Consider the following 9,083-nt stretch of genomic DNA (forward strand, 5'->3'; position numbering starts at 1 on the left):
CCAGATGCAAAAAAGGTGCTGTGGCTTAGTTGGTTAAAGCGCCTGTCTAGTAAACAGGAGATCCTGAGTTAGAATCTCAGCAGCGCCTGTCTGCTTTTTTTCGACCAATCTGTCTCCCCAATATTAAAACTTTGTACAAAGATTGCTATTTCATGCTATTTAGAAGCACAGTCAGGCTTGATATGTTGGCAAAGCATCCAAGAACTCTGGACTCCACTACCTTAGAGTCATATTGCCCAAGGTTGCGATGCCATCAGAAATAGCACATATTAGAATGAGCAATTCATATTTCCTGCTTAATTTTTTGTAAAAGAAGCAAAGGTACGCCTGAACAGGAACTTGAACCCTGGACCCTCAGATTAAAAGTCTGATGCTCTACCGACTGAGCTATCCATGCACATGGATCACTGCCATTTGAAACTTGATTTTCACTCTACAGCACCTCCATACATGGCTACCTCACTGGTCAATAAAGGAAATGAATTACTAGTGCATTACACACATTTTGACACTGGAGACATAACTTTTTTCAGTCATTCCGTATCCAGATATAGAGATTTGCAGCATCTAGGACTTTAATGTTCACCCACTTACGGATTTGAATGTTTTGCCACATTCATGAGTGCAAACTTGCTCCCCAGTAAATACGAACATGTGCTCCTCAATGCACACACTGGGCAATGCAGTCCACTCTAAATCGACGATTAATGACATGCTCGTTTTGTGCAATGGAGTTTCAGTCAATTGGAAAACATTTTGAAAAGTTATATTGCAACAGAAGCCCAGCCTTAAAAAAGTGGATTTCACTTCTAAATGATTACACGAGGAAGGAAAGGAGACCAGATGCAAAAAAGGTGCTGTGGCTTAGTTGGTTAAAGCGCCTGTCTAGTAAACAGGAGATCCTGAGTTCGAATCTCAGCAGCGCATGTCTGCTTTTTTTCGACCAATCTGTCTCCCCAATATTAAAACTTTGTACAAAGATTGCTATTTCATGCTATTTAGAAGCACAGTCAGGCTTGATATGTTGGCAAAGCATCCAAGAACTCTGGACTCCACTACCTTAGAGTCATATTGCCCAAGGTTGCGATGCCATCAGAAATAGCACATATTAGAATGAGCAATTCATATTTCCTGCTTAATTTTTTGTAAAAGAAGCAAAGGTACGCCTGAACAGGGACTTGAACCCTGGACCCTCAGATTAAAAGTCTGATGCTCTACCGACTGAGCTATCCATGCACATGGACCACTGCCATTTGAAACTTGATTTTCACTCTACAGCACCTCCATACATGGCTACCTCACTGGTCAATAAAGGAAATGAATTACTAGTGCATTACACACATTTTGACACTGGAGACATAACTTTTTTCAGTCATTCCGTATCCAGATATAGAGATTTGCAGCATCTAGGACTTTAATGTTCACCCACTTACGGATTTGAATGTTTTGCCACATTCATGAGTGCAAACTTGCTCCCCAGTAAATACGAACATGCGCTCCTCAATGCACACACTGGGCAATGCAGTCCACTCTAAATCGACGATTAATGACATGCTCGTTTTGTGCAATGGAGTTTCAGTCAATTGGAAAACATTTTGAAAAGTTATATTGCAACAGAAGCCCAGCCTTAAAAAAGTGGATTTCACTTCTAAATGATTACACGAGGAAGGAAAGGAGACCAGATGCAAAAAAGGTGCTGTGGCTTAGTTGGTTAAAGCGCCTGTCTAGTAAACAGGAGATCCTGAGTTAGAATCTCAGCAGCGCATGTCTGCTTTTTTTCGACCAATCTGTCTCCCCAATATTAAAACTTTGTACAAAGATTGCTATTTCATGCTATTTAGAAGCACAGTCAGGCTTGATATGTTGGCAAAGCATCCAAGAACTCTGGACTCCACTACCTTAGAGTCATATTGCCCAAGGTTGCGATGCCATCAGAAATAGCACATATTAGAATGAGCAATTCATATTTCCTGCTTAATTTTTTGTAAAAGAAGCAAAGGTACGCCTGAACAGGGACTTGAACCCTGGACCCTCAGATTAAAAGTCTGATGCTCTACCGACTGAGCTATCCAGTCACAGGGATCACTGCCCATTTGAAACTTGATTTTCACTCTACAGCACCTCCATACATGGCTACCTCACTGGTCAATAAAGGAAATGAATTACTAGTGCATTACACACATTTTGACACTGGAGACATAACTTTTTTCAGTCATTCCGTATCCAGATATAGAGATTTGCAGCATCTAGGACTTTAATGTTCACCCACTTACGGATTTGAATGTTTTGCCACATTCATGAGTGCAAACTTGCTCCCCAGTAAAGACGAACATGTGCTCCTCAATGCACACACTGGGCAATGCAGTCCACTCTAAATCGACGATTAATGACATGCTCGTTTTGTGCAATGGAGTTTCAGTCAATTGGAAAACATTTTGAAAAGTTATATTGCAACAGAAGCCCAGCCTTAAAAAAGTGGATTTCACTTCTGATTGATTACATGAGGAAGGAAAGGAGACCAGATGCAAAAAAGGGGCTGTGGCTTAGTTGGTTAAAGCGCCTGTCTAGTAAACAGGAGATCCTGAGTTCGAATCTCAGCAGCGCCTGTCTGCTTTTTTTTCGACCAATCTGTCTCCCCAATATTAAAACTTTGTACAAAGATTGCTATTTCATGCTATTTAGAAGCACAGTCAGGCTTGAAATGTTGGCAAAGCATCCAAGAACTCTGGACTCCACTACCTTAGAGTCATATTGCCCAAGGTTGCGATGCCATCAGAAACAGCACATATTAGAATGAGCAATTCATATTTCCTGCTTAATTTTTTGTAAAAGAAGCAAAGGTACGCCTGAACAGGGACTTGAACCCTGGACCCTCAGATTAAAAGTCTGATGCTCTACCGACTGAGCTATCCAGGCACAGGGATCACTGCCCATTTGAAACTTGATTTTCACTCTACAGCACCTCCATACATGGCTACCTCACTGGTCAATAAAGGAAATGAATTACTAGTGCATTACACACATTTCGACACTGGAGACATAACTTTTTTCAGTCATTCCGTATCCAGATATAGAGATTTGCAGCATCTAGGACTTTAATGTTCACCCACTTACGGATTTGAATGTTTTGCCACATTCATGAGTGCAAACTTGCTCCCCAGTAAATACGAACATGTGCTCCTCAATGCACACACTGGGCAATGCAGTCCACTCTAAATCGACGATTAATGACATGCTCGTTTTGTGCAATGGAGTTTCAGTCAATTGGAAAACATTTTGAAAAGTTATATTGCAACAGAAGCCCAGCCTTAAAAAAGTGGATTTCACTTCTGATTGATTACATGAGGAAGGAAAGGAGACCAGATGCAAAAAAGGGGCTGTGGCTTAGTTGGTTAAAGCGCCTGTCTAGTAAACAGGAGATCCTGAGTTCGAATCTCAGCAGCGCCTGTCTGCTTTTTTTTCGACCAATCTGTCTCCCCAATATTAAAACTTTGTACAAAGATTGCTATTTCATGCTATTTAGAAGCACAGTCAGGCTTGAAATGTTGGCAAAGCATCCAAGAACTCTGGACTCCACTACCTTAGAGTCATATTGCCCAAGGTTGCGATGCCATCAGAAACAGCACATATTAGAATGAGCAATTCATATTTCCTGCTTAATTTTTTGTAAAAGAAGCAAAGGTACGCCTGAACAGGGACTTGAACCCTGGACCCTCAGATTAAAAGTCTGATGCTCTACCGACTGAGCTATCCAGGCACAGGGATCACTGCCCATTTGAAACTTGATTTTCACTCTACAGCACCTCCATACATGGCTACCTCACTGGTCAATAAAGGAAATGAATTACTAGTGCATTACACACATTTTGACACTGGAGACATAACTTTTTTCAGTCATTCCGTATCCAGATATAGAGATTTGCAGCATCTAGGACTTTAATGTTCACCCACTTACGGATTTGAATGTTTTGCCACATTCATGAGTGCAAACTTGCTCCCCAGTAAATACGAACATGTGCTCCTCAATGCACACACTGGGCAATGCAGTCCACTCTAAATCGACGATTAATGACATGCTCGTTTTGTGCAATGGAGTTTCAGTCAATTGGAAAACATTTTGAAAAGTTATATTGCAACAGAAGCCCAGCCTTAAAAAAGTGGATTTCACTTCTAAATGATTACATGAGGAAGGAAAGGAGACCAGATGCAAAAAAGGTGCTGTGGCTTAGTTGGTTAAAGCGCCTGTCTAGTAAACAGGAGATCCTGAGTTAGAATCTCAGCAGCGCCTGTCTGCTTTTTTTCGACCAATCTGTCTCCCCAATATTAAAACTTTGTACAAAGATTGCTATTTCATGCTATTTAGAAGCACAGTCAGGCTTGATATGTTGGCAAAGCATCCAAGAACTCTGGACTCCACTACCTTAGAGTCATATTGCCCAAGGTTGCGATGCCATCAGAAATAGCACATATTAGAATGAGCATTCATATTTCCTGCTTAATTTTTTGTAAAAGAAGCAAAGGTACGCCTGAACAGGGACTTGAACCCTGGACCCTCAGATTAAAAGTCTGATGCTCTACCGACTGAGCTATCCATGCACATGGATCACTGCCATTTGAAACTTGATTTTCACTCTACAGCACCTCCATACATGGCTACCTCACTGGTCAATAAAGGAAATGAATTACTAGTGCATTACACACATTTTGACACTGGAGACATAACTTTTTTCAGTCATTCCGTATCCAGATATAGAGATTTGCAGCATCTAGGACTTTAATGTTCACCCACTTACGGATTTGAATGTTTTGCCACATTCATGAGTGCAAACTTGCTCCCCAGTAAATACGAACATGTGCTCCTCAATGCACACACTGGGCAATGCAGTCCACTCTAAATCGACGATTAATGACATGCTCGTTTTGTGCAATGGAGTTTCAGTCAATTGGAAAACATTTTGAAAAGTTATATTGCAACAGAAGCCCAGCCTTAAAAAAGTGGATTTCACTTCTAAATGATTACACGAGGAAGGAAAGGAGACCAGATGCAAAAAAGGTGCTGTGGCTTAGTTGGTTAAAGCGCCTGTCTAGTAAACAGGAGATCCTGAGTTAGAATCTCAGCAGCGCCTGTCTGCTTTTTTTCGACCAATCTGTCTCCCCAATATTAAAACTTTGTACAAAGATTGCTATTTCATGCTATTTAGAAGCACAGTCAGGCTTGGATATGTTGGCAAAGCATCCAAGAACTCTGGACTCCACTACCTTAGAGTCATATTGCCCAAGGTTGCGATGCCATCAGAAATAGCACATATTAGAATGAGCAATTCATATTTCCTGCTTAATTTTTTGTAAAAGAAGCAAAGGTACGCCTGAACAGGGACTTGAACCCTGGACCCTCAGATTAAAAGTCTGATGCTCTACCGACTGAGCTATCCAGGCACATGGATCACTGCCATTTGAAACTTGATTTTCACTCTACAGCACCTCCATACATGGCTACCTCACTGGTCAATAAAGGAAATGAATTACTAGTGCATTACACACATTTTGACACTGGAGACATAACTTTTTTCAGTCATTCCGTATCCAGATATAGAGATTTGCAGCATCTAGGACTTTAATGTTCACCCACTTACGGATTTGAATGTTTTGCCACATTCATGAGTGCAAACTTGCTCCCCAGTAAATACGAACATGTGCTCCTCAATGCACACACTGGGCAATGCAGTCCACTCTAAATCGACGATTAATGACATGCTCGTTTTGTGCAATGGAGTTTCAGTCAATTGGAAAACATTTTGAAAAGTTATATTGCAACAGAAGCCCAGCCTTAAAAAAGTGGATTTCACTTCTAAATGATTACATGAGGAAGGAAAGGAGACCAGATGCAAAAAGGGTGCTGTGGCTTAGTTGGTTAAAGCGCCTGTCTAGTAAACAGGAGATCCTGAGTTAGAATCTCAGCAGCGCCTGTCTGCTTTTTTTCGACCAATCTGTCTCCCCAATATTAAAACTTTGTACAAAGATTGCTATTTCATGCTATTTAGAAGCACAGTCAGGCTTGATATGTTGGCAAAGCATCCAAGAACTCTGGACTCCACTACCTTAGAGTCATATTGCCCAAGGTTGCGATGCCATCAGAAATAGCACATATTAGAATGAGCAATTCATATTTCCTGCTTAATTTTTTGTAAAAGAAGCAAAGGTACGCCTGAACAGGGACTTGAACCCTGGACCCTCAGATTAAAAGTCTGATGCTCTACCGACTGAGCTATCCATGCACATGGATCACTGCCATTTGAAACTTGATTTTCACTCTACAGCACCTCCATACATGGCTACCTCACTGGTCAATAAAGGAAATGAATTACTAGTGCATTACACACATTTTGACACTGGAGACATAACTTTTTTCAGTCATTCCGTATCCAGATATAGAGATTTGCAGCATCTAGGACTTTAATGTTCACCCACTTACGGATTTGAATGTTTTGCCACATTCATGAGTGCAAACTTGCTCCCCAGTAAATACGAACATGTGCTCCTCAATGCACACACTGGGCAATGCAGTCCACTCTAAATCGACGATTAATGACATGCTCGTTTTGTGCAATGGAGTTTCAGTCAATTGGAAAACATTTTGAAAAGTTATATTGCAACAGAAGCCCAGCCTTAAAAAAGTGGATTTCACTTCTAAATGATTACACGAGGAAGGAAAGGAGACCAGATGCAAAAAAGGTGCTGTGGCTTAGTTGGTTAAAGCGCCTGTCTAGTAAACAGGAGATCCTGAGTTAGAATCTCAGCAGCGCCTGGCTGCTTTTATTCGACCAATCTGTCTCCCCAATATTAAAACTTTGTACAAAGATTGCTATTTCATGCTATTTAGAAGCACAGTCAGGCTTGATATGTTGGCAAAGCATCCAAGAACTCTGGACTCCACTACCTTAGAGTCATATTGCCCAAGGTTGCGATGCCATCAGAAATAGCACATATTAGAATGAGCAATTCATATTTCCTGCTTAATTTTTTGTAAAAGAAGCAAAGGTACGCCTGAACAGGGACTTGAACCCTGGACCCTCAGATTAAAAGTCTGATGCTCTACCGACTGAGCTATCCATGCACATGGATCACTGCCATTTGAAACTTGATTTTCACTCTACAGCACCTCCATACATGGCTACCTCACTGGTCAATAAAGGAAATGAATTACTAGTGCATTACACACATTTTGACACTGGAGACATAACTTTTTTCAGTCATTCCGTATCCAGATATAGAGATTTGCAGCATCTAGGACTTTAATGTTCACCCACTTACGGATTTGAATGTTTTGCCACATTCATGAGTGCAAACTTGCTCCCCAGTAAATACGAACATGTGCTCCTCAATGCACACACTGGGCAATGCAGTCCACTCTAAATCGACGATTAATGACATGCTCGTTTTGTGCAATGGAGTTTCAGTCAATTGGAAAACATTTTGAAAAGTTATATTGCAACAGAAGCCCAGCCTTAAAAAAGTGGATTTCACTTCTAAATGATTACACGAGGAAGGAAAGGAGACCAGATGCAAAAAAGGTGCTGTGGCTTAGTTGGTTAAAGCGCCTGTCTAGTAAACAGGAGATCCTGAGTTAGAATCTCAGCAGCGCATGTCTGCTTTTTTTCGACCAATCTGTCTCCCCAATATTAAAACTTTGTACAAAGATTGCTATTTCATGCTATTTAGAAGCACAGTCAGGCTTGATATGTTGGCAAAGCATCCAAGAACTCTGGACTCCACTACCTTAGAGTCATATTGCCCAAGGTTGCGATGCCATCAGAAATAGCACATATTAGAATGAGCAATTCATATTTCCTGCTTAATTTTTTGTAAAAGAAGCAAAGGTACGCCTGAACAGGGACTTGAACCCTGGACCCTCAGATTAAAAGTCTGATGCTCTACCGACTGAGCTATCCATGCACATGGACCACTGCCATTTGAAACTTGATTTTCACTCTACAGCACCTCCATACATGGCTACCTCACTGGTCAATAAAGGAAATGAATTACTAGTGCATTACACACATTTTGACACTGGAGACATAACTTTTTTCAGTCATTCCGTATCCAGATATAGAGATTTGCAGCATCTAGGACTTTAATGTTCACCCACTTACGGATTTGAATGTTTTGCCACATTCATGAGTGCAAACTTGCTCCCCAGTAAATACGAACATGTGCTCCTCAATGCACACACTGGGCAATGAGGTCCACTCTAAATCGACGATTAATGACATGCTCGTTTTGTGCAATGGAGTTTCAGTCAATTGGAAAACATTTTGAAAAGTTATATTGCAACAGAAGCCCAGCCTTAAAAAAGTGGATTTCACTTCTAAATGATTACACGAGGAAGGAAAGGAGACCAGATGCAAAAAAGGTGCTGTGGCTTAGTTGGTTAAAGCGCCTGTCTAGTAAACAGGAGATCCTGAGTTCGAATCTCAGCAGCGCCTGTCTGCTTTTTTTCGACCAATCTGTCTCCCCAATATTAAAACTTTGTACAAAGATTGCTATTTCATGCTATTTAGAAGCACAGTCAGGCTTGATATGTTGGCAAAGCATCCAAGAACTCTGGACTCCACTACCTTAGAGTCATATTGCCCAAGGTTGCGATGCCATCAGAAATAGCACATATTAGAATGAGCAATTCATATTTCCTGCTTAATTTTTTGTAAAAGAAGCAAAGGTACGCCTGAACAGGGACTTGAACCCTGGACCCTCAGATTAAAAGTCTGATGCTCTACCGACTGAGCTATCCAGTCACAGGGATCACTGCCCATTTGAAACTTGATTTTCACTCTACAGCACCTCCATACATGGCTACCTCACTGGTCAATAAAGGAAATGAATTACTAGTGCATTACACACATTTTGACACTGGAGACATAACTTTTTTCAGTCATTCCGTATCCAGATATAGAGATTTGCAGCATCTAGGACTTTAATGTTCACCCACTTACGGATTTGAATGTTTTGCCACATTCATGAGTGCAAACTTGCTCCCCAGTAAAGACGAACATGTGCTCCTCAATGCACACACTGGGCAATGCAGT

At 41.0% G+C, this 9,083-nt stretch overlaps 1 non-coding gene across 1 annotated transcript; it reads left to right on the plus strand.

Annotated features, from left to right (window-relative positions):
* The first annotated feature begins 8,409 nt into the window (after positions 1-8,409).
* Positions 8,410-8,483, plus strand: TRNAT-AGU (transfer RNA threonine (anticodon AGU)). The gene has a single exon. It is a non-coding gene; the product is annotated as a tRNA-Thr (tRNA).
* Positions 8,484-9,083: the final 600 nt, after the last annotated feature.

This window comes from Ambystoma mexicanum, unplaced genomic scaffold, assembly GCF_040938575.1.
Source record: "Ambystoma mexicanum isolate Mex_15411 unplaced genomic scaffold, UKY_AmexF1_1 Mex_scaf1, whole genome shotgun sequence".
NCBI lineage: Eukaryota > Metazoa > Chordata > Amphibia > Caudata > Ambystomatidae > Ambystoma > Ambystoma mexicanum.